The sequence below is a fragment of the Balaenoptera acutorostrata genome, chromosome 14, assembly GCF_949987535.1.
Source record: "Balaenoptera acutorostrata chromosome 14, mBalAcu1.1, whole genome shotgun sequence".
Lineage (NCBI taxonomy): Eukaryota > Metazoa > Chordata > Mammalia > Artiodactyla > Balaenopteridae > Balaenoptera > Balaenoptera acutorostrata.
In genome coordinates, this window is record NC_080077.1 from 58631288 (window position 1) to 58657547 (window position 26260).

General features: G+C 35.9%; 1 protein-coding gene across 7 annotated transcripts in view; it reads right to left on the reverse strand.

Moving 5' to 3' along the window:
- GRIK2 (glutamate ionotropic receptor kainate type subunit 2) overlaps positions 1-26260 on the reverse strand; it is a 639626-nt gene that overhangs the window by 431924 nt on the left and 181442 nt on the right. The gene's annotated exons all lie outside the window — the stretch shown is intronic.

The following is a 26260-nucleotide window of genomic DNA, read 5'->3' on the forward strand; positions in this document are numbered from 1 at the left end:
TAATTTGTCCTATTAAAGGCACAAATTTTACATTCAAATACTCTGGTTGTTTAGCAGAATGACAACTGCTTATTAGTTAGCCTTTCCAGACAAATCTCTAGATTGAAAGTAGAGGGGGTAGAAACATAGAAATTCTCACATAGGTTACACAGCAAAGGAACCTTTAATGCCGGGTGAGGAAATGAAATGGAAATGATAATGAGAGGACACGCAGACTAGGATACAGATGTTAATTTAAGACAATATAATGCAAAATGTGACCAGCAGCAAATGCCCATAATTAATCTCCTGCCTTACTGTGTGAGAATTATAAAGCTAGAGCTTAATGGTTTAAATAAAAACAAAAACAAAATTACTATATATTTGAGAGAGCCTCAGAAATATGTTCGATTAATGGAATTAAGCAACAGAATACTGTTTATATTTTCTACATGAAATAATGATTCAACTAAAAACAAAACACCCAATATGCCATAAATAAATAAATAAATAAAAAGTCACATACTTGTATGTTTAATCTCAGATTACCAGCAAAATAAAAGATGTATTTACTAATATGGAATGGTTACATCTCAAATGCTCCCAAAACTCCTGAACGGAAATAATATAAAGCTTATGGGGAGACCTTCAAGACGGCGGAGAAGTAAGACGTGGAGATCACCTTCCTCCCTACAAATACATAGAAATACATCTACATGTGGAACGACTCCTACAGAACACCTACTGAACGCTGGCAGAAGACCTCAGACTTCCCAAAAGGCAAGAAACTCCCCACGTACCTGGGTAGGGGAAAAGAAAAAAGAAGAAACAAACAGAGACAAAACAATAGGGATGGGACCTGCACCAGTGGGAGGGAGCTGTGAAGGAGGAAGTTTCCACACACTAGGAAGCCCCTTCACTGGCGGAGACAGGGGGTGGCGGGGGGGAAGCTTTGGAGCCACAGAGAAGAGCACAGCAACAGGGGTGCAGAGGGCAAAACGGAGAGATTCCCGCAAAGAGGATCAGTGCCAATCAGCACTCACCAGCCTGAGAGGCTCGTCTACTCACCTGCTAGGGCTGGTGGGGGCTGGGAGCTGAGGCACTGGCTTCGGAGGTCAGATCCCAGGGAGAGGACTGGGGTTGGCTGCGTGAACACAGCCTGAAGGGGGCTAGTGCACCACAGCTAGCTGGCAGGGAGTCCGGGAAAGAGTCTGGAACTGCCTAAGAGGCAAAAGACCATTGTTTTGGGGTGCACGAGGAGAGGGGATTCAGAGCACTGCCTAAACGAGCTCTACAGACGGGCGCGAGCCATGGCTATCAGCGCGGACACCAGAGACGGGCATGAGACGCTAAGGCTGCTGCTGCAGCCACCAAGAAGCCTGTGTGCAAGCACAGGTCACTATCCAGACATCCCCTCCCGGGAGCCTGTGCAGCCTGCCACTGCCAAGGTCCTGCGATCCAGGGACAACTTCCCCGGGAGAACACACGGCGCGCCTCAGGCTGTTGCAACGTCACACTGGCCTCTGCCGCCGCAGGCTCGCCCCGCATTCTGCACCCCTCCCTATCCCCGGCCTGAGTGAGCCAGAGCCGCCTAATCACCTGCTACTTTAACCCTGTCCTGTCTGAGTGAAGAAGAGATGCCCTCAGGCAACCTACATGCAGAGGCGGGGCCAAATCCAAAGCTGAACCCCAGGAGCTGTGCGAACAAAGAAGAGAAAGGGAAATCTCTCCCAGCAGCCTCAGGAGCAGCAGATTAAATGTCCACAATCAATTTGATGTACCCTGAATCTCTGGAATACCTGAATAGACAATGAATCATCCCAAAATTGCAGTGGTGGACTTCGGGAGCAACTGTAGGTCTGGGGTTTGCTTTCTGCATCTAATTTGTTTCTGGTTTTATGTTTACCTTAGTTTAGTATTTAGAGTTTATTATCACTGGTAGATTTGTTTATTGATTTGGTTGCTCTCTTCCTTTTTTTAAATATATATATATAGATATGGATATATAGATATTTTTCCTTTTTTCTCTTTCTGTGAGTGTGTATGTATATGCTTCTTTGTGTGATTTTGTCTGTATAGCTTTGCTTTTACCATTTATCCAAGGGTTCTGTCTGTCTGTTTTTGTTTTTTGTTTGTTTGTTTGTTTTAGTATAGTTTTTAGTGCTTGTTATCACTAGTGGATTTGTTTTTTCGTTTGGTTACTCTGTTCTTTCTGTCATTCTCTTTTTTTCTTTTTTTATTACTTTTTAATTTTTTAATTTTTAATATATTTTTATTTTAATAACTTTATATTATTATATTTAATTTTTTCTTTCTTCCTTTCTTTTTTTATCCCTTTTCTTCTGAGCTGTGTGGCTGACAGGGCCTTGGTGCTCCAGCCGGGTGTCAGGCCTATGCCTCTGAGGTGGGAGAGCCGAGTTCAGGATATTGGTCCACCAGAGACCTCCCAGATCCATGTAATATCAAATGGCAAAAGATCTCCCAGAGATCTCCATTTCAGTGCTAAGACCCAGCTCCACTCAATGACTGGAAAGACACAGAGCTGGACACCCTATACCAAACAACTAGCAAGACAGGAACACAACCCCACCCATTAGCAGAGAGGCTGCCTAAAATCATAATAAGGTTACAGGCACCACAAAACACACTTCCGGATGCGGTCCTGCCCACCAGAAAGACAAGATCCAGCCTCATCCACTAGAACACAGGCACTAGTCCCCTCCACCAGGAAGCCTACACAACCCACTGAAACAACCTTAGCCACTGGGGGCAGACACCAAAAACAACGGGAACTACAAACCTGAAGCCTGTGAAAAGGAGACCCCAAACACAGTAAGTTAAGCAAAATGAGAAGACAGAGAAACACACAGCAGAGGAAGGAGCAAGGTAAAAACCCACCAGACCAAACAAATGAAGAGGAAATGGGCAGTCTACTTGAAAAAGAATTCAGAGTAATGAGAGTAAAGAGGATCCAAAATCTTAGAAATAGAATGGAGAAAACACAAGAAACGTTAAACAAGGACCAAGAAGAATGAAAGAGCAAACAAACAATGATGAACAACACAATAAAAGAAATTAAACATTCTCTAGAAGGAATTAATAGCAGAATAACTGAGGCAGAATAACGGATAAGTAACCTGGAAGATAAAACAGTGGAAATAACTGCCACAGAGCAGAATAAAGAAAAAAGAATGAAAAGAATTGAGGACAGTCTTAGAGACTTCTGGGACAACATTAAATGCACCAACATTCGAATTATATGGGTCCCAGAAGAAGAAGAGAAAAAGAAAGGGACTGAGAAAATATTTGAAGAGATTATAGTTGAAAACTTCCCTAATATGGGAAAGGTAATAGTCAATCAAGTCCAGGAAGCGCAGTGAGTCCCATACAGGATAAATATGAGGAGAAACACGCCAAGACACATATTAATCAAACTATCAAAAATTAAATACAAAGAAAAATATTAAAAGCAGAAAGGGAAAAACAACAAATAACATACAAGGGAATCCCCCATTAGGTTAACAGCTGATCTTTCAGCAGAAACTCTACAAGCCAGAAGGGAGTGGCAGGACATATTTAAAGTGATGAAAGGGAGAAACTGACAACCAAGATTACCCTACCCAGCAAGGATCTCATTCAGATTCGATGGAGAAATTAAAACCTTAACAGACAAGCAAAAGCTAAGAGAATTCAGCACCACCAAACCAGCTTTACAACAAATGCTAAAGGAACTTCTCTAGTCAGGAGACACAAGAGAAGGAAAAGACCAACAATAACAAACCAAAAACAATTAATAAAATGGGAATAGGAACATACATATCAATAATTACCTTAAGTGTAAATGTCTTAAATGCTCCAACCAAAAGACACAGACTGGCTGAATGGATACAAAAACAAGACCTGTATATATGCTGTCTACAAGATACCCACTTCAGACCTAGGGACACATACAGACTGAAAGTGAGGGGATGGAAAAAGATATTCCCTGCAAATGGAAACAAAAGAAAGTTGAAGTAGCAATTCTCGTATCAGACAAAATAGACTTTAAAACAAAGACTATTACAAGAGACAAAGATGGACACTACATAATGATCAAGGGATCAATCCAAAAAGAAGATATAACAATTGTAAATATTTATGCACACAACATAGGAGCACCTCAGTACATAAGGCAAATGCTAACAGCCATAAAATGGGAAATTGACAGTAACACAATCATAGTAGGGGACTTTAACACGCCACTTTCACCAATGGACAGATCATCCAAAATGAAAATAAATAAGGAAACACAAGCTTTAAATGATACATTAAACAAGGTGGACTTAATTGATATTTATAGGACATTCCATCCAAAAACAAGAGAATACACTTTCTTCTCAAGTGCTCATGGAACATTCTCCAGGATAGATCATATCTTGGGTCACATATCAAGCCTTGGTAAATTTAAGAAAATTGAAATCATATCAAGTATCTTTTCCGACCACAATGCTATGAGACTAGATATCAATTTCAGGAAAAAGTCTGTAAAAACACAAACACATGGAGGCTAAACAATACACTGCTAAATAACCAAGAGATCCCTGAAGAAATCAAAGAGGAAATCAAAAAATACCTAGAAACAAATGACAATGAAAACACGATGACCCAAAACCTATGGGATGCACTAAAAGCAGTTCTAAGAGAGAAGTTTATAGCAATACAATCCTACCTCAAGAAACATCTCAAATAAACAACCTAACCTTACATCTAAAGCAATTAGAGAAAGAAGAACAAAAAAACCCACAAAATTAACAGAAGGAAAGAAATCATAAAGATCAGATCAGAAATAAATGAAAAAGAAATGAAGGAAACAATAGCAAATATCAATAAAACTAAAAGCTAGTTCTTTGAGAAGATAAACAAAATTGATAAACCATTAGCCAGACGCATCAAGAAAAAAAGTGAGAAGACTCAAATCAATAGAATTAGAAAGGAAAAAGAAGAAGTAACAACTGACACTGTAGAAATACAAAGGATCATGAGAGATTGGTCTGTTTATGATCATGTGATCATAAACAGACCAATCACAAGCACTGAAATTGACACTGTGATTAAAAATATTCCAACAAACAAAAGCCCAGGACCAGATGGCTTTACAGACGAACTCTATCAAACATTTAGGGAAGAGCTAACACCTATCCTTCTTAAACTCTTCCAAAATATAGTAGAGGGAGGAACACTCCCAAACTCATTCTACGAGGCCACCATCACCCTGATACCAAAACCAGACCAATATGTCACAAAGAAAGAAAACTACAGGCCAATATCACTGATGAACACCGATGCAAAAATCCTCAACAAAATACTAGCAAACAGAATCCAATAGCACATTAAAAGGATCATACACCATGATCAAGTGGGGTTTATCCCAGGAATGCAAGGATTCTTCAATATATGCAAATCAATCAATGTGATTCACCATATTAACAAATTGAAGGAGAAAAACCATATGATCATCTCAATAGATGCAGAAAAAGCTTTTGACAAAATTCAACACCCATTTATGATAAAAACCCTCCAGAAAGTAGGCATAGAGGGAACTTACCTCAACATAATACAGGCCATATATGACAAACACACAGCTAACATTATTCTCAATGGTGAAAAATGAAACTATTTCCTCTAAGATCAGAAACAAGACAAACCATTTCCTCTAAGATCAGGGACAAGACAAGACAGGTGTCCACTCTCACCATTATTATTCAATATAGTTACGGAAGTTTTAGCCACAGCAATCAGAGAAGAAAAAGAAATAAAAGAAAAGAAAAAGAAATAAAAGGAATCCAAATCAGAAAAGATGAAATAAAGCATTCACTGTTTGCAGATGACATGATACTATATATAGAAAATCCTAAAGATTCTACCAGAAAACTACTCGAGCTAATCAATGAATTTGGTAAAGTAGCAGGATACAAAATTAATGCACAGAAATTTCTTGCATTCCTATACACTAATGATGAAAAATATGAAAGAGAAATTAAGGAAACACTCCCATTTACCATTGCAACAAAAAGAATAAAACAGCTAGGAATAAACCTACCTATGGAGACAAGAGACTTGTATGCAGAAAACTATAAGACACTGATGAAAGAAATTAAAGATGATAGAAACAGATGGAGAGATATACCATGTTCTTGGATTTGAAGAATCAACATTGTCAAAATTACTATACTACCCAAAGCAATCTACAGATTCAATGCAATCCCGATCAAACTACCAATGGCATTTTTCACAGAACTAAAACAAAAAATTTCACAATTTGTATGGAAACACAGAAGACCCTGAATAGCCAAAGCAATCTTGAGAAAGAAAAATGGAACTGGAGGAATCAGGCTCCCAGACTTCATACTATACTACGAAGCTACAGTAATCAAGACAGTATGGTACTGGCACAAAAACAGAAATATAGATCAATGGAACAGGATAGAAAGCCCAGAGATAAACCCATGCACATATGGTCACCTTATCTTTGACAAAGGAGGCAAGAATATACAATGGAGAAAAGACAGTCTCTTCAACAAGTGGTGCTGGGGAAACTGGACAGCGACATGTAAAAGAATGAAATTAGAACACTTCCTAACACCATACACAAAAATAAACTCAAAATGGATTAAAGACCTAAATGTAAGACCAGATAGTATAAAACTCTTAGAGGAAAACATAGGCAGAACACTCTATGACATAAATCACAGCAAGATCCCTTTTGACCCACCTCCTAGAGAAATGGAAATAAAAACAAAAATAAACAAATGGGACGTAATGAAACTTAAAAGCTTTTGCACAGCAAAGGAAAACATAAACAAAATGAAAAGACAACCCTTAGAATGGGAGAAAATATTTGTAAATGAAGCAACTGACAAAGGATTAATCTCCAAAATATATAAGCATCTCATGCAGCTGAATATCATAAAAACAAACAACCCAATCGAAAAATGGGCAGAAGACCTAAATAGACATTTCTGCAAAGAAGATATACAGATTGCCAAGAAACACATAAAAGGATGCTCAACATCACGGATCATTAGAGAAATGAAATCAAAACTACAATGAGGTATCACGTCACACCAGTCAGATTGGCCATCATCAAAAAATCTTAAAACAATAAATGCTGGAGAGGGTGTGGAGAAAAGGGAACCCTCCTCCACTGTTAGTAGGAATGTAAATTGATACAGCTACTATGGAGAACAGTATGGAGGTTCCTTAGAAAACTAAAAATAGAACTACCATACGACTCAGCAATCTCACTACTGGGCATATACCCTGAGAAAACCATAGGTCAAAAAGAGTCATGTACCACAATGTTCATTGCAGCTGTATTTACAATAGTCAGAACATGGAAGCAACCTAAGTGTCCATCGACAGATGAATGGATAACGAAGATGTGGCACATATATATACAATGGAATATTACTCAGCCATAAAAAGAAATGAAATTATGTGTAGTGAGGGGGATGAACCTAGAGTCTGTCATAGAGAATGAAGTAAGTCAGAAAGAGAAAAACAGATACCATATGCTAACACATATATATGGAATCTAAAAAAAAAAAAAAGGTTCTGAAGAACCTAGGGGCAGGACAGGAATAAAGACGCAGACGTAGAGAGTGGACTTAGGGACACAGGGAGGGGGAAGGGTAAGCTGGGACAAAGTGAGAGAGTGGCACTGACATATATACACTACCAAACGTAAAATAGATGGCTAGTGGGAAGCAGCCACATAGCACAGGGAGATCAGCTTGGTGCTTTGTGACCACCTAGAGGGGTGGGATAGGGAGGGTGGGAGGGAGACGCAAGAGGGAGGGGTTTTGGGGATATATGTATACATATAGGTGATTCACTTTGTTATACAGCAGAAACTAACACACCATTGTAAAGCAATTATACTCCAATAAAGATGTTAAAAAAATAATAAAATAAAGCTTATGGACTTACAGTATGATCATTTCCACTTTGTACTATTGTACACATTCATTTTTATTTGATTTTATTTAATTGAAACTTTTTTTCAGATATTAATGTCTAATTTTTTCACCTGTGTTTAATTAAAAGCCTGGTCTGCCAGCAAAAAATTTAGAAAAGTATTACATATATATACTGAATTAACATAAGTTTACCTAGTACAATGCTATTGCATTGTTACCATCTATTTATAATGGGGAACTTAATTGGTTGAGGCTTAAGGACAATTTCATTGTGCTCTATCTCTTATCTTTGAAAATAATAAAAATAAATAACATATATTGCATATGAGAAGTAATAAAATTATTCTGAAATATGAATACATTGTATGATAATATTAAATAATACCAGGTGCAAGATATTTGCATTTGAAAATTCAGCTCTTCACAATATTATAGAGGAATTTATTTTAATCTAATTTCGCCCATCACATAAGTAAGAACAGCATTTTCAAGAAATGAATACAGGAACTTTTTATTAAAGATAAATATTATCCTAAATTACGTATTTGAAATCCTCATGTTAGCTAATTTAATAGCTGTTTTGAAAAATGATACTATTTAATATGATTATCTGATATTGTACATCTTAGATTAAAAATTTTAAATTTAGTCTTAAACTTGGCATTCTAGATTCACATTTTTCCCCATTGAAATATCCAGTAAACCAGATTTTACAACACATTACACTAGCAGTCTGCTTTCTACTGTTTTTAAAAAAGTAAGCCCTGCACATGCATGGTACTAGGCAGTCCTAAGATATGGTAATGAAGATTTAATAATGACCAGTGAAACGCTTAATGTACACCTTGCCTGCTTTCCAGTTCTGCCACAGCATAACTTTACTGTCCAAAAATGGAGTATGGAACTCTTTACTTACATGTTTTCTTTTCCTTTTAACGAAGTAAAGAGGTAACACTCTTACATTAGAACTCATCGGAAATATACATATATTTTAACAGCTTATTCATACCACAGTTGCTTCAACTGGATTTGAAACTCATCTTTGCTGTTACTAAATCTGCAGTTACTTTTTATTACCCCTTTATTTTTTAATAAATGGTTTGTATAACACCTATTATTTATCCTCAAATAATATTCCCATTCATTTTATGTTCTGTGATATACTTCTATACATAATCTCAATAACAAGAGTAATCAAGACCTAAACTCCTTTTCACAGTATAAACTAAACATTTGAGTGCATTGCAGAGAAACACAACATGATGGGAACTGCTTGTAAGTTACATGATCTTTCTTAAATGGAGAAACTAACCAGAGTCCAGTTAGAGTTTAATATTTTGGCAAAATATTTTTATAATTTAAAGGACATTTCCTCTAGAATCACCTTTTAAACTCTACCAGGGTGGGCGTGGCACACTCCTTAGCTTTTGCTGTTTCCTAATTCTCAATTTAAATTTGGTAAGTGCTGACTGCTTATCTGTATTGGAATGTTATTTGAATTTTTGCCCTGTCCCACAAAAGGTTTAAAGTGGTCTATAATACATGAACACCCCTCAAAAAGATGAGTATACAACATGCAGAAGTCACATTTGGCAAAAACAGATCTATCACAAGGTTATCACGCATTATGACACAATGTGCCAGGCACTGTGCTAAACCCCAGAGATTTAGAAATAAATAAGACTAAGTCTGTAATTTGCTCACATGTGAGTTCAGATGATAGAAATACTCTAGAAGGAAAAGAAATGGATCACTGAACAAAGTGAGTATGAGGGCTGATTCTCAGATCGATTATTAAAGAGGAATATACATCTTCAGAATTGTGGCTTCTTTCAATAGTTAGCTTTGTTTCCTTGGACTGTCTTTGTCCCCATCAACATGCTGCTTCCTGGCTGCTCAGGGTGGGGATCTGCTTCTGGACTATCTATGACCAGAAATCTCACCAGCCCTAAACTTATCAGGATGAACCATATAATGTAAAAATATTCTATAAAAGAGGATTAGAACAAATTTTGAGGTCTTCCTACACTCTTCATGTCACAGCCCTTTAGTAGACAAGACTTCCATCACCATCACCAGAACAATACCACCACCACACACTAATTATCCAATTTAAAATGATTCTAAAACAAGAAACTGAGGCCAACTAAAAGGACAAAGTTGCTATCGTAGAAAATAATACCTATGTTTTGGGACAGGCAGCATCTTATAATAAATTTTGAATTGCATTGTAGTGAATCTCAACCTCCATTTATGCTTGAGTGCCTCTAAAGGGAACACACATCTACAATAGATTTTAATCTCTAAGCAAAAAATAAAACAACTAACCTTGGCCTCATTGTGATGGCATCTCCTGTTCTACTATTTGTTTCCATCCTTTTAATTATAAAATGAATTCAGCTGTAGTTTAATATAAATGTTTAAAGTGTTCATACCATGTTATATTATAAACACTTAAAGTAAAATATTTGCTACAACAAAACTAAGGATATCAGAGTGATTTCAAACTGAGAAATAATTGTGGTGGAGGGGAGAGTGCTGGTATGGGGCAGGGGAAGAAATATATATTTTTGGAGTTAAAAATAAGAAAAATAAAACTACCACAGACAAAGCATTTGCTATATTAACCAAGAAAAAAAGAGCGAGGACTCAAATTAAAAAAAAAACAAAAATGAATAAAGAGACATTACAATTGATACCACACAAATACAAAGGATCATGAGACTACTATAAACAATTATATGCCAACAAATTGGACAACCTGGAGTAATTGATAAATTCCTAGAAATATACAATCTATCAAGCCTGAATCATGAGGAAATGCAAAACCTGAACACACCAATTACTAGTAAGGAGATTAAATCAGTAATCAAACCTCCCAACAAAGAAAAGTCCAGAATGAGATGGCTTTACTGGTGAATTCTACCAAACATTTCAAGAAGAACAAATACCAATCTTCAAACTCTTCCAAAATATACAAGAGTGGGAAAACTTTCAAACTGATTTTACAAGGCCAGCAATACCCTGATGCCAAAACCAGGTAAGAACACTACCAGAAAAAAAAAATTACAGGTCAATATTCCTGGTGAACATAGATGCAAAAATCCTCAACAAAATATAAGCAAACTAGTTCAACAGTGCATTAAAAGGATCATACAATACGATCAAGTGGGATTTATTCCAGGGATGCAAGGATAGTTCAACATACACAAATCACTGTGACACACCACATTAACAAAATGAAAGATAAAAATAATATAATTATCTCAATAGATACAGAAAAAGCACTTGACAAAATTCAACATTTTTCATGATAAAAACTCTCAACAAACTGGGTATAGAGGGAATATACATCAAATAATAAAGGCCATATATGCAAACCCATAGCTAACATCATACTCAACAGTGAACAGCTGAAAGCATTTCCTCTAAGAACAGGAGCAAGACAAGGATGCTCACTCTTGCCACTTTTATTCAACATAGTATTGGAATCCCTCGCCACAGAAATCAGACAAAAAGAAAGAAATTTTAAAAAAGGAATCCAAACTGGAAAGGAAGAAGTAAAACTGTTATTGTTTGCAGATGCCATGATGCTATATGTAGAAAATCCTAAAGATGTCACCAAAAAACTGATAGGACTAATAAACAAACACAGGAAAGCTTCAGAATACAAGATCACTGTACAAAAATCAGCTGCATTTCTATACACTAACAAACTATGAGGAAGGGAAATTAAGAAACAATCCTGTTTACAATTGCATCAAAAAGAATAAAATACCTAGAAATTAATCTAAGAGGTGAAAGACCTGTACATTGAAAACTATAAGACATTCATAAAAAAAATTGAAGAAGACACAAATAAAATGGAAAGATATTCTATGCTCATGAATTGGAAGAAATAATATTGTTGAAATGTTCATATTACCTAAAGCATTTGACAAATTCAATGCATCCCTATTAAAATTCAAATGGCATTTTTCATAGAAATAGAAAAAACAGTCCTAAAATTTGTATGGAACCATAAAAGACCCGGAACAGCCAAAGCAATCATCGGAAAGAAGAACAAAGCTGGAGCCATTTCAGCCTCTTGATTTCTAACTATATTACAAAGCTTTACTAATCAAAAAAGTATGATATTGGCATAAAAACAGACATATAGATTAATGGAACAGAATAGAGAGCCCAAAAATGAACCCATGCATATTTGGTCAATTAATTTATGTAACAAAGGAGCCAAGAATATACAATGGGAAACGGAGAGCCTCTTCAAAAATGGTGCTGGGAAAACTGGATACACATGCAAAAGAATGAAACTGGACCCCCATTTTACACCACATACAAGAATCAACTCAAAATGGATTAAAGACTTTGAAAGTAAGACAGTGAGTGACAGCAGAAAATAAGAAAACCAGTTATGGAGACGACAATAACAGACTCCGAAACATCTAGGTGTAACTTTCCACCTTTGTTTATCCTGACTTGTCCTTCCCTAATTCTCACATTGCTGTGTGTAGAACATCATCACAATTTGTTGAATATTTATTACATACCAGTCAGTGAGTTTAAGTGATTTATACAAATCATCTCATTTATTCCATATGCCTACTTTAAGAGGTTGATATTATTACCCGAAGTTCACCATTCAGAAAACTAAATTTTGCAGATGTGAAATAACCTTTCCCAAACCACAACAGATTGTGGAAGTGGAAGGTCTCAGATTCAAACTCAAGCCTATGTGTTTCGAAGGACTATGTTCTGAACCACTACACTATATTCAGTGACTGAGGAAGAACATAATTAAGCTGTTTCTGCAAGTTTCAGGCATTGTATCCATTTGGCTACATCTTCCACTCCATCACTACTTGTAGCTGAAGTTTTAGCACTTCACAATAAACAAAGTTCATGAAGATTATTCTGAATCAAGAAGAAATGTCTGCCTCAAGCTCAGTGTACTATTTAAGAAGGCAAAAAAGAAAGTAATTCAGAAAGATTTCCAGCAATGGTATTTAAAATAAGTATACCTGGGCTTAAGGGGTTAATCTTTAGTTATCTAGGAATTTACTCATCTTTCTAGAATTATTCCTTCTGAAAGGATATAGTTGGTTAAAGAATTATTCTAACACTTTTTTACGATAAGCAGTTAGTGCTTTTGTTTAAATGCATAAATATTTGATGACTCTTTGGATAGAAATGTCAGCATACACAAGAATATGAAGAATTCACTGGACTATTCTACTTATTATTTGGGTAACAGATATGGGATATAGTAAGAATGTATATATAAAGATTAGATCATTGTGGATATATGTCACTATATCATCTGTAAACACACTAAATACATTTAAACGAATTCAGCAATAATGTTAAGCCACTCAGTTCTACACCATTTATATTTTAGGAATTTACTAAGGATATTACTTGCTGTATATATTTCAAGGTAGCATCCATGAAATAAACTTTGGAACGTAATTCCATTTGAATCATAAAGTTTAATATCTACTTAATTATTTGAAAAGCTTTATTTATAACATTAACTTGTGTGTAACTTTTTATAAAAATCACCTTATTATGAGGTTTTAAGCATTTTATTTAGTTTTATTTTTCTCTTATACAATTTATATGATTTAAATATTTTTTCTTAATAATTTCCACCAATGCCAAAAAGCAGATTTTTTTAGGGAAAAATTAAAACTATTTGAGAAACTAAATTTCATGTAAGCTAGATCTATTACAAAAGGCTCAGAAATAAAAAAGCTATGGATATTGTATAGAATGTGTGTTCCTTTCAAACTAGAGAAGCTTCTTCTTCATTGGTATATACTTATAGCTAGGAAGAGATGTGAATATCAGGGCTCTCAAAGCAAAGCCTTTTCCATGGAGGGTCCTTGTCTTTTTAATTATCTCCTACTCCAGCTCTGTAAGAGTCTGTTGAAAGACAGAATTCCAGGAAAATTGATTTTCATTTTGAGAAGGAACATAGTTGATATATGAGGACTTTCATTGCTATAGAATTATGCAGTTTCGTGCTACAATGTTTTCTGTAGACTTTCATATGTGAATGTGTGGGCTTGCTATCAGAGTAATAAACAAACAAACAAATCTTTTAAAGTAATTTTAAATAATTGAAAGCAATCTCCTAAATAAAAATGTCTTGAAGGCAAATTTTAACCATTTCTAAGAATGACAGAAATGGTCACAAGGTTATAAAAAGAAATTTTATGGTTGGTATTTGCATTGCACTCTAAGAGTCTCCAAAATTAAAATTCTTAGTAGCATCATTTATACCTTCAAATTACCTTTATTAAGCATCTCCTTACAAATATATGCAATGCTAAGATTTCCGTGTAATAAAAATTACAGGTGGAGCCTCTGTCCTAGAGGATGGTTTAGTAAAGTACATAAACAGAAGGAGCCGTCATATAAACAGTCTGGGCTCAAACCAGGATTTACTGCTACAATCAGTATTTCTTAGTAAATAGTTAAAAGTCATATCTATGTAGGAATGGGATATAGGCCAGATGACCTAGTGACAAGAAAAAGGGCAGGAGAAGTTGGTCAATAACAAAATAACCGTACACATTTTGTTTAAACCTAGCCATGCATGTAAGTAAAACATAAACTAAGAAGTACAAATAATAGTGGGTCATGCACCACAGAAACATACTTTAGCAATTATATTTTTTTAAAGCTTTTTATTGAGCATGGTGTCTATAAACAGCATAGAAACATCATTATGCATCAAATGTTTAAGAAACAGAGACTGTAAGTTAGGTACCTCTGGAATTCATAGTAACTCGAAGATATTTAATACTATTTATTTTTCTTAATTTATAATCTGATGAGCTATTTTTCCCCTCTAATATATAGAGAAGGGAAATCAGCCACACTCATTTTAGAGGAATATACTACTTCTGGTTTCTCATACTTATGAGAAAGTCCTTCTTCAAAGAAACTATTTCCACATGTATTATTATGCTCTACAGTATAAGGGGGGAGAAAAATGATCTGGATTTTCCTTGGGTCTATTTCTTTCTCTGTGTCAGAGGTGAAGAGATGTAAATGTTTTCTAAGGAGATGAACAAAAGAATGAATGGATGAATGGATAGATGGATGGATGAATGGATGGATGGATGGATGGATAGGAGGGTAGATGAAAGAAAAAGCTAACAGACTTCAAGAGACCAAAAAAACCTTATGATCTTTAGGGCTAACAGCAATCCCTAACCCCTTTCTCATCCTCATATATTGTGTTTCACAGCATGCACAAAAGGAGAAAGCTCAAGCCAACAATTTTTCAGTGAAAAGTTCGATTTTTAAAAACAAATCTGAGATTTGATTTAATCTGCATTTCTCAGTCATCAGACTCACAACTTTTGCAATTGAATAATTAAATTTAATAGAAATGGCAGCCAGGGTTTGAAGCATGTTTAGTGCCCAGAGGGCCATAAAGGATTTGGATAACCTTGGCATTAGTGTTTCTGCCAAACTCAATGTAGGATGTTGAATAGAAACATGTCTCACAATACAGTACAGAGAGTTGAAAAATCAAAAGAAAAAAATGACATAAAATAGTCTGAAAAAGAAAAGATTAACATATATGTGTAGTTTTATTAATTTGACAAGAAAATGATATTTAGACAGAAAAGTATTTCTTTTTTAGTTTACTAAGATAGAGGATGTATATTCTTTTTTTTTTTAATGTTTTTTTAATTAATTTATTTATTTTTGGCAGTGTTGGGTATTCGTTGCTATGCGGGGGCGTTCTCTAGTTGCGGCAAGCGGGGGCTACTCTTCGTTGTGGTGCGCAGGCTTCTCACTGCAGTGGCTTCTCTTGCTGCGGAGCACGGGCTCTAGGAGTGCGGGCTTCAGTAGTTGTGGCACGTGGGCTCAGTAGTTGTGGCTCGCAGGCTTAGCAGTTGTGACGCACAGGGTCAGTTGCTCTGTGGCATGTGGGATCTTCCTGGACCAGGGCTCGAACCCGTGTCCCCTGCATTGGCAGGTGGATTCTTAACCACTGTGCCACCAGGGAAGCCCCGAGGATGTATAGTCTATAAAATTTGCCCCAGATTCCTTACAATTTTAAGAGAAGCATAAAAGTTTATACCTGTAAGAGATAAAGTTTTTTTTTAACTTATGCTTCACAACTAAATATTTGCCTTTGTTTTCTGCATCTGCAAATAATAGTTTTATTTTAAAATGTCAGATTAGTTTTCTTCTATTCATTGTGTATATTATAACTGCAATTAACTGCATTCTGTTAGGAAGAATCTTTTTGAAAAATAAAGAACAAAATGATAATTGTATAAACAAATTCAGAAAGGACTAGAATAAATACCTAATTGATGAGTGAATAATGGATTTAGGATGGTGAAGTTCAACAAGTTGATGTTATGAATAGAACCTACCATGCTGTTCCGCAGAATATCTCTGGGTACCTTTCTAGAAAGTAGAATTGTAACTCTATTGAATAAGATTTTGATTTCCAAGTAGGTAGCTAACTCAAACATCTACTATGTTTCTAAGTTGTGATAAAAGTAACAAAACAGATCTATTTACAGTTCTGGAGGGAAGATGGTTGGAAGTGTAAGAAGTCTAAGCAGGTCTGCATCCTACTTAGAAAATTCAGGGACACTCCCTAAAGATACCAGCATTAGAGCTGGATTTAGGATGATTCTGGAGAGTAAGATCATGAAACAGGAGGTTATTCCATTGGCCCAAATGTGAGATTGATGAAGAAAATATGTGTTGTAAGGGGAAAACAGAAAATGATTAAGCAATAAAAAATAATACCAGTGTTGAGATTTGATATAAATTCAGAAAACAGTAACAAGCCCCTGAAGTCTTCTGAGAAAGGTAGTGAGATGAAACAGTTGTATTTATGAATATTAATCTGTCATTTATTTTGTAGTATGGATTGAAAACAATGTTTTTTGAGACAGAAAATAATTTAGAAGGTTATTAAAGTATGCCAAGAGAGAGAAGGTAGAAGTTTGAAATAAGGTAGAAAGAACATGAATGAACAAGAATGTAGGTACAAAGAATTTGTAAAGTAAAGAGATTCCATCACTATTACCATCAACAAATATTTAGGGTCCCTACTACAGAGAACAGGGCACCATGCTCACTCAGAAAGTACAATGAAATACATGTTCCTGGGTAAAACAATTTCTGCCCTTCAAATGGACAATATACCAAAAATCATAGAGCTAGAATTTTTTCTTAAAAAGAGTCTCCCAAGGAAATTATTATGTAAGACACACACATATAACATGTTCACAGATTTGGAGTAAAAAAAAAAAAAAAAATTCTGTGCTATTTATTCTTATTGATAAGTAAAAGACTGATTTTGAAGTGGCAAATAAGAGCAGAGGAGAAAAGTAATAAAAGGTCTTTTGGTTATGCCAAAGATAATTGAAACCCTTTCATTTTTAGGTTGGATGAGTTTACTATGGAAAGAAAGATACCTTAGTAAATGTTTTGTTTGTTTTTTAGTTTGACTTATATTAAAAATTCAGTTTCTAATTTCTTTCTTTTTAAAATTTATTTATTTTATTTTTGGCTGTGTTGGGTCTGCATTGCTGCACTCTGGCTTTCTCTAGTTGCAGCGAGCGGGGGCTACTCTTCATTGCAGTGCGCGGGCTTCTCATTGTGGTGGCTTCTCTTGTTGCGGAGCATGGGCTCTAGGCGCGCGGGCTTCAGTAGCTGTGGCTTGTGGGTTCTAAAGCGCAGGTTCAGTAGTTGTGGCGCACGGGGCTTAGTTGCTCCGCGGCATGTGGGATCTTCCTGGATCAGGGATCGAACCCGTGTCCCCTGCATTGGCAGGCGGATTCTTAACCACTGTGCTACCAGGGAAGTCCCTCTAATTTCTTTACATAAAAAATTATGTGATACTAAAAAAACCTTAAGGAAGGCATGATTTATTTTTTAAGTGTTTGGAGGGAAAAATCATTTAAATGTGTAAGGCAAATGGTATACCCGGTGAGGGGAAAGTAGCATAGAGGTAAATGTTTTTATGTGAAAACAAGCAAGTGGTTGTAAGGAACATATGAGAGGTGTTTGCAGTATTTGCTGTAATTCCAAATAGCATGTAATATTATTCCCTTAGAGGGTATTTATTTTAATATACTTGAAGTTTAATTTAGTAATCATTCGGCCCTCAGATGAAATTTAAGATTTCAGAATATACACTGAATGGTTATGATATGTATTATAAACAGTTACAAAAATTGGCTTGTTTTAAGGTGACAGGACATTTGTGTTTTGATTTTTGACACAGGAACTGATACGTGGAATCTAGAAAAATGGTACAGATGAACCTATTTGCAGGGCAGGAACAGAGACACAGACGTAGAGAATGGACATGTGGACACAGGGGGGTGGGTGGGGGAAGGAGAGGGTGGGACCAACTGGGAGATTAGGACTGACATATATACACTACCATGCGTAAAACAGATAACTAGTGGGAACATGCTATAAAGCACAGGAAGCTCAGCTCGGTGCTCTGTGACAATCTAGATGGGAGGGATGCGGAGGGGTGGGAGGGAGGTCCAATAGGGAGGGAATATAGGTATACATATAGCTGATTCACTTCACTGTACAGCAGAAACTAATACAACATTGTAAAGCAATTATAATCCTACAACAACAACAAAATCTAATCCCTAAAAGAAAGTAAAATATATTTATTTTACTTATTGGCATAAAATTCGTTTCATCACACTTTATGCCTTCAATATAATCTTCTTTATTAAATGATTTGCTCACTGTAGAAGGAGGTGCATGATTAAATGTACATCTCCATTGTCATGTGACACTCAAGTGAATTGAGTATTCCAAAGAACATATACATAAAAAGCATAATTTTTTTCAGAAATATATCCATATAGAAACTCTTCAAAGTAGAAAAATTAGAGAATTATAAAAGAAATATATTATGCTGACTGGTAAAGTCTGAACCTAACAAAAAAATGGGACATTTGTATAAGAATTACTAGTACTTTCTGCCTTCTAGGATGAAGATTGGTAGATTTATATTGGGAACCAATTAATCCTTTGTTGTCAGAGGGACCATGCTAGAAGGCCCTACTTTTTATTCAGATATTCATATATATCCTTTTGGAGAGCCCTGAATATGGTGAGGTAAATCAAGTGCAGATACTCCAGACTGAGATGGAAAGCATTCTGTTTAGTAATGTAATTGATGTACCCTTCAGAATAATCCAGACTCTATAAATTATGTTAGCTAGATTCCCCTTAAATCTTAAAAACCTAGATTGAGGTAGTTTCCTGCCTGAAATATTACTGAGAGAATATAAAGCAGAAGGATACTGGGCATGGAAACGAGAAAGTTGTAGGAGGGAAAGTACAATCCTGATACTTCCCTCCTGCTACAGAGTAAATGGAATCAACAGTATTGGTTAAAGTACAACATGGATCAGAACGCCTTTGTCCCATACATGTATCACTTAAGACTGAACAATCAAGAGTTTGGGAAGTATTTTGGACCAGGATTTATCTGTTAGAACCAAGGTACCAGATCGCATACTAAAAGAGATGTGGGCTGGGAAACTGTCCTGAAAGTAACCATCAGAGGAAGAAGGTAATCCAGGGGAGCAAGGTGATAGGGGTTAGATGGGTCAAGAGGGCTGCCTAATCTCTTTCCAGTGGCTGAAAATAAATGGGGTGACAGTTTGGTCAAATCTCCAAGGCAAGCAGATGTCTGAAAAATATTTAGATTAAGAGGAAAACTGACTCCTGCCAGTGGGGCGGCCAGCTAGAAGCTAGACAAAAAGGCACAGTGAGGGAACCTGAAACCCACGTTGGGGCATTAGGCTTTTAAGAAAAACCACTCCAGTTCCAGCTGATGTTACATTCCAGTATTCCACCTCATGTTATCCTAGAGGCTCTGCCCCAATCTTACCAAAGTCTGTGATTTTATATAGTTTTAGTTTTGTTGTGAAGAAGTGGGAAAGCCTCATGCCAACTTTCCAAAGTGGCCAAGAAGACAGCCATGCCCATTCCATCCTGGTGCTGAGCTTGTATCAGAGGTCACCAATGAAGGAGAGCTATGCAAAACAGAAGAGCATTCTCTGGGGGGTCACTCCTAGTGGAGAAGCATTGTTGTAATGGGTAAGAAAGATACTGAAGTACCTGCATTGAGCCCGCATAAGGCAGAACACTAGAAATCTCTCAGAAAGAGCTCAGGGTGACTTGAGGGGATACAATTTCTAGAAATTAGCCCAATGAGGGGCTCAGCTTTAATCATTTGGATATATGAAATAAATGTGTCTTATTTTGTATTCAAGCTGGAGGGGATCCAGGATATATATGTTGAGCAAATAATGAAGTCGTTTACAGTATATTCATAAATAGTATATTAAAATAGAAATATTGAATATTACATCTCCTGCATTGTATTTTTTGTATTGTTAATTTTACTTTTTCCTTGTTAAAGCTTGCTTTTCGGCTTCTGATAAAAGGAAACGTGCTAAAGGCTAAAATGTGCTAAAATCATAAAGTCAAGAATAATAGCTGTCCAAGTCAGCCACATAGGATTGATGGGAAAGAAGGGTGTTTAGATAATGTAAGTAAAAAGGTATTCTAAACTTTTAAAAAATCATACAAATACAAGATAGTCCATATTATATTTTAAATTCTAATTTTGAGATTTTAAAAAAATTATTGAATGCCTTTATATTTGTTACATTTATGATTTATAAAGCCTCTTTTAACTTTAGAAATTTAGATGTTCAGGCTTTCTTAGTTTTTAAAATGCAAAACTTGTATGGGGTGGGGGAATTGGGTGAGAGAAAAGCATTTTCAAAAACCACTGATTTTTCTGAAAATGTAAGTACCTGAGTACAACATTGGAAAACATTCAACTGAAGTTAAATTGTTAAAACTAATGCTCTACATATTACAATATAAGGACAACTCAGTGTTTCAACAAACCTAAATAGAATTATCAAGATGTTTGTTGGAAATATGCTCTTCCCTTCATTATAAATAAAATTATCTTGTCAATCAAAACCAAATTACATTTTTCTCTCTCAGAACATGTGTTTTAAGCTTTTTTAAAATCAGCAATAATTTGCTATTGATATTTTAAGATACTTAATAGAACCAAAAATACAGTTAATGATAGATATCCTGCCTACTGGTGCACTACCCTGTCCTTTGCCTAAATTTCCATTCTTCTAGTTTATAGTGTTTAACAATTACATATTGCATACAAGCAGATGGAAATTAGGGATATGGTATGATTAGGGGGAGGGAGAGGCAAGGATGAAAATCAGCACAAGCCTCAGAGACCTGGTGGAAGCAGCTGCCCTATTAAATACATTCTTGGTGAATTTGCTATGAGAGGATGTAGCCCATTACAACTGTAGTAGTCCATAAAGCTTCACTGCCCCTTTTTTGTTTCTACTAGTTTTATTTTAAAATCATCATTACACAGAATAAAAAGAAAAGCACAGAGACCAGAGACCGATATTTGGATTCAAATAAATGAAAAGGAAATTATCGTATGCTACAAAAAAAGGCATCATCAAGATGGAAAACATTATTGAGTGTATGGCACTCGACATTTTACCTATGTTGTTTCATTTAATCATCAAAAAACCCAAAAGACAGATATGTCAATTCCCATTTAACAGATGAGAAAACGGGCTCAGAGAAGAAACTTGCCCCAAACCAAACAGCTGCTAAGTACTTGAACTGTTTGATGTTCTTTCCATTATGCCAGAGTTATCATCATCACTAAACACCAAATAAAAATCAGAATCATAGCTCCCTCAAATGTTTTTTAGGGAATTATGGCAGATCTAAATAATTGTAGTTTGTGGATACTTCTGAAAGCTGTCTGTAAGGAACATGAGAGAATAAAACAGACTGTCCCCCTTTCCATAGACATACACTGAGCTGGAATTAGAATATGAACAGGCACAAAGCTATGCTAATACTTTTTGCACTTCTGCCAGGCTAGTAGGGATGTTATCTACTAACTTCAAGGTAAGGTTAACCCCTGCTAGTGTAACTTAGTTCAAAAACAGTTAAGATAATTAATACAAGAAAACAATATATGCACAAACAACGTTATCTTTAAAAAATTTACTTTCTTCGTCATTCATCCTTATGTAACTACCACTGAATACTGCTCTCCTTCCTTTCACAGACAGATTTCTTCTAACAATACTCCCACATATATTCCACTCTAATTTCTAATTTTCTAATAGCCAAGACCAAAATCATCTTCACTAAGGTCCTAATGATTACCAGGCTCCTAAAGTCATGGATAGTCTTCAGTTCTCATTTTTCTTGACTGTACAGCAGCAGCACATGATAGTGTTGACTGTATATTCCTTCATGAAACCCACTCCTCCAATGGTTTCCATAACATCACATTCACCTTATGCCTCTATCCTCTATGGCAAAATCTCACTAACTGTAACATCCTCGTCAAAAATAACCAATGCCACAGGTTTTCGAGGCTTAGTTTTAGGGCCCTCATCTGTCCTTTACACAAAGGCAATCTAGGGGAATTCCCTGGCAGTTCAGTGGTTAGGACTCCATGCTCTCAGTGCCCAGGGCCTGGGTTCAATCCCTGGCCGGGGAACTAAGATCCCACAAGCTGCATGGCGTGCCCCCTCCCCCGCCCCTGAAAAGGCAATCTAATCAACACTTGTAGCTTGGGAATTGTAGAGTTACCAAACCAGCATATCAAACTGCCTAACACTGTGTGCATAACACCCAAGCATCTCAAATTCTAAATGTCAAAAACTGAATTCACCATCCTATTCCAAAAGTCTGCCCACTTTCAACCCTCAACTGACGGTGCTAGTGAGAAATCTAGGAGTCTCGTTGGTACCCGTTTCTGCCAATCGCTCTTATTCAGCAAATGACCAAATCCTGTGGATTTTGTCTCCTAAAATATACCTTGAATCCTTCAACTTCTCCCCAGTTCTTCCACTACTACCAGGTAACAGTCTACCATCATCTCTCACCTGGAACACTTCAATTACCTCTTAATTGGTTTCCTCACATCTATTCTTCCTCCCTTCAATATTTTCTACAAAATGTAGCCAGGATGATCATTTCAAAATTCAGTGTGATCATGTCACTCTGTTGTTTAAACCCTTCAGCAGTGTCTCATTGAGCTTAGGATAGAGAACAGAATTCTTGGCATTGTGTCGATCACACTCTGTAAAATCTGACCTACCCCATTCCTGATTTCCACCGCTCCTTCCTTACTCTCATTGTTTCATCTCTCTGGCTTACTTCTGGCTCCGCAAATGTATCATGCTCCCTCTCTCAGAGCTATCACACATGCTATCCTTTCTGCATGACATTCTCTCCCCTTGCTTCCTTATATAATTAATTTCTACTTTTCTTTTCGTGCTCAGCCCTAAAAGTTTTCTTCAAGGAAGGCATTCCTAACCCCTAAGACTAGACCAGGTCCCCAAGTACCAACTCTAACAGCACCAGGTAATTCTCCTTTATAACATTAAAATTGTAAAAACTAACACAATATTGTAAATCAACTATACTTTAATAAAAGAAAATTGTAATTGAAATTAAATAGGCAAGCAATTATTTAATAACTTTCATTCCTGCAGGACTGAAAGCTCCGTGACTTCAGGGACTAGATCATGCTCACTGCTGTATCCCAACACAATGCTTTGCACATTTTAAGTTTACAACAAATGTATGTTGAAGAAATGAATTAGGCAATACTTGACACTCATCTTTACTCTTTCACTTCTAACCCACACTCCAACATATCTTACTCTGGTTTCTACTCTCTACCTTCCAATAAAATTATTTTATTTCCAAAAAGTCACCCATGACCTTTAGTTGTCAACTACGGTAGATACACTATGAGCTTATAATACTGAATTCCCCACATCCTTTAGCACTCCTGATCATCTTCTCATTCTTGAAATTATCTTCTACTTTGTGCCTGGTGACATACTTATCTTCTGTTTTCCCCAATTTCTGGTCTTTCTTTTTCGGTCAATCTTTTTGGCATACTGTTTCTCTGCTTGCTCTTTAAATGATGATATTCTTAGGGTTACAGCTCCAGCTCTCCTCCCCTGCACACTCTCCTTAGGAATATAGCTAATACGTTTGGAGTATTTTATACTACTATACTCTTGAGATAATAAATATTATCTCAAATTTTCACAAGTTTTTATTATTATGTCACATCCATTATACTGATGAAAAAACTTAGATATTAAAAGCTTAATTGACTTTCTGAGGTCACACAGTAACTGAGGAATCTGGGATTTGAATCCAATCAGACTGATTCAAGAACAGGTTTATTGACCTCTTTCTGTATTGTTAACTGATTTAAACCACTGAATTGACTATCCCTTTACCATGATGACTCAAATCTTTTTCTCCACCTCAAATAACTCAAACACTTTCTGATTGTTAATATCCACCTGCTCACTGAACACCTCCACTTGGTGTCACACAGGCATGTTGAAAGCTACATGACCCCCAAACTGAACTCTTACCTTTGCTCAAAATATTTTTGTTCTAAATAATTTCCTGTAAAACATCACCATGACCCCCACACAAGTCCCAAATATCCAAGTCCAATTCCTCCCTCTCCCTCACCTTCACTGATCTCACTTCCTGTCCCCAAGTTCAAGAGATTTTTCCATCCATATATTCTTATACACTTCCTTTATTTTGCATTTCCATGATTGCTCTGATAGTCTATGTGTTCTTTATTATTCATCTGTACAACAATATTGGCTTCCCAACTGGTCTGTCTAAAACTACTTACAGATTATTTTTATATTCTTCTTACTGCTGCCCAAGTGAATGTTCTAAAACATTGATTTGACTGTGACATTTCCCTGTTTTACAGCATTTAATGCCTCTCTGTGGCTTTCAAAATAAGAGCTTAATTATTTAGCAGAAAGTATAAGGGTCTACATCTCTGTCTGCCTCTTGTTTATATACTCATTCTTGCCTCCTATCGCTTTGCTTGCATCCTAAATTCCAGCCATCCTAACCACTTAAAGTTCCTCTAAAGTGCCATTCTTTCCTCATGATTTCCTTTGGACTGGAATCCTTTTAATCCCATCACAAACTAGTCACACTTTAAGACCAGCTGAGGTGTTGCATCTTTCAAGTGAGCTTTCCTTGATCTTCATCCTGGACCTAGTTATCTCACATACCCAACCCACAGCCTCCTTAGAACTTCTTGCATTCTTTGGCAAAAGAATACCCAGACTTTATTGAAGTTGTGTATGAACAATCTGCTTCCAGCGTCCGTGGCTGCTATCTCTGTTCTTTCCTTACTTAGTCCAGTGCCTGGCCCACAGCTTAAGTGCTCAATGAATGATAAGTAAAGGTATATATAATTAAAGTCTACATTTATTTCCTATTCCCTATAGAATAGGCATTATTATTCTCCAAGTCTACATGCTTCAGAACACTAACGGTAGTAGATATTTTTGCAAATATTCTTACCATTTTTATAAAAAGAATAAAATAATGCATCCTTAATACAGTTCTTTCTTTTAAAAAATATTGCTGAACAACATCCAAATAACCATTCTGTCTGTTTTCTTATCACAAAAATCCTATCTGCAAATTGCTAACACACTGATGATAAGAAATGAATAGAAATGGCAAGTTTTAGACTGTTAGTAATAACCACATGACATAAAATGAACTTTTACAAATAGTTAGATTTCATGGGGTATTTTTTCCATTTAAGACTTACTATTTTTTTTCATTGTTTTGAGAAAATAGATAATTTTACTGCTGCAAAGGGCATCAAGTTATCTTACAGAATTTAGAGATGTCTGAATAATTTATATTAGAATTAAATAATGTCTCCTAAATCATTTGTCAATAATCACTGTGTTCAGTTTTAAGAGTTTATCTGGTTGTTCAATTCCCCCTATTTTTTTGTAATATCCAGTTTCTAATTATCTACAATGTGTTTCCAAATGATAAACCAAGTTATAAGATGGAACTAATATTGTTAAGATCATGGAAATATTACTCTTGCATTAGAAATAATAACATGTGACCTTTAGTTTTTAAGGCTGAATAATTGATAGCGATAGTCAGATGGAATTTTTTTAGTGACCCTGAAAGCCTAAAAGACGTTTTTACTACAAAGAAAAGTAAGTACTAATTTGCCCATAAATTGTTTAATTTGTAAAATCCAACTCCCCAACATGTAGTATAAAATTATAAGTAAGAAATATCGTGAAGGTAAAATCCACAGTGGACTAATAAAATAAATGTAGAATATTGGAGGAATATATCCCAGTCTCTTGACACTCACCTGTTGG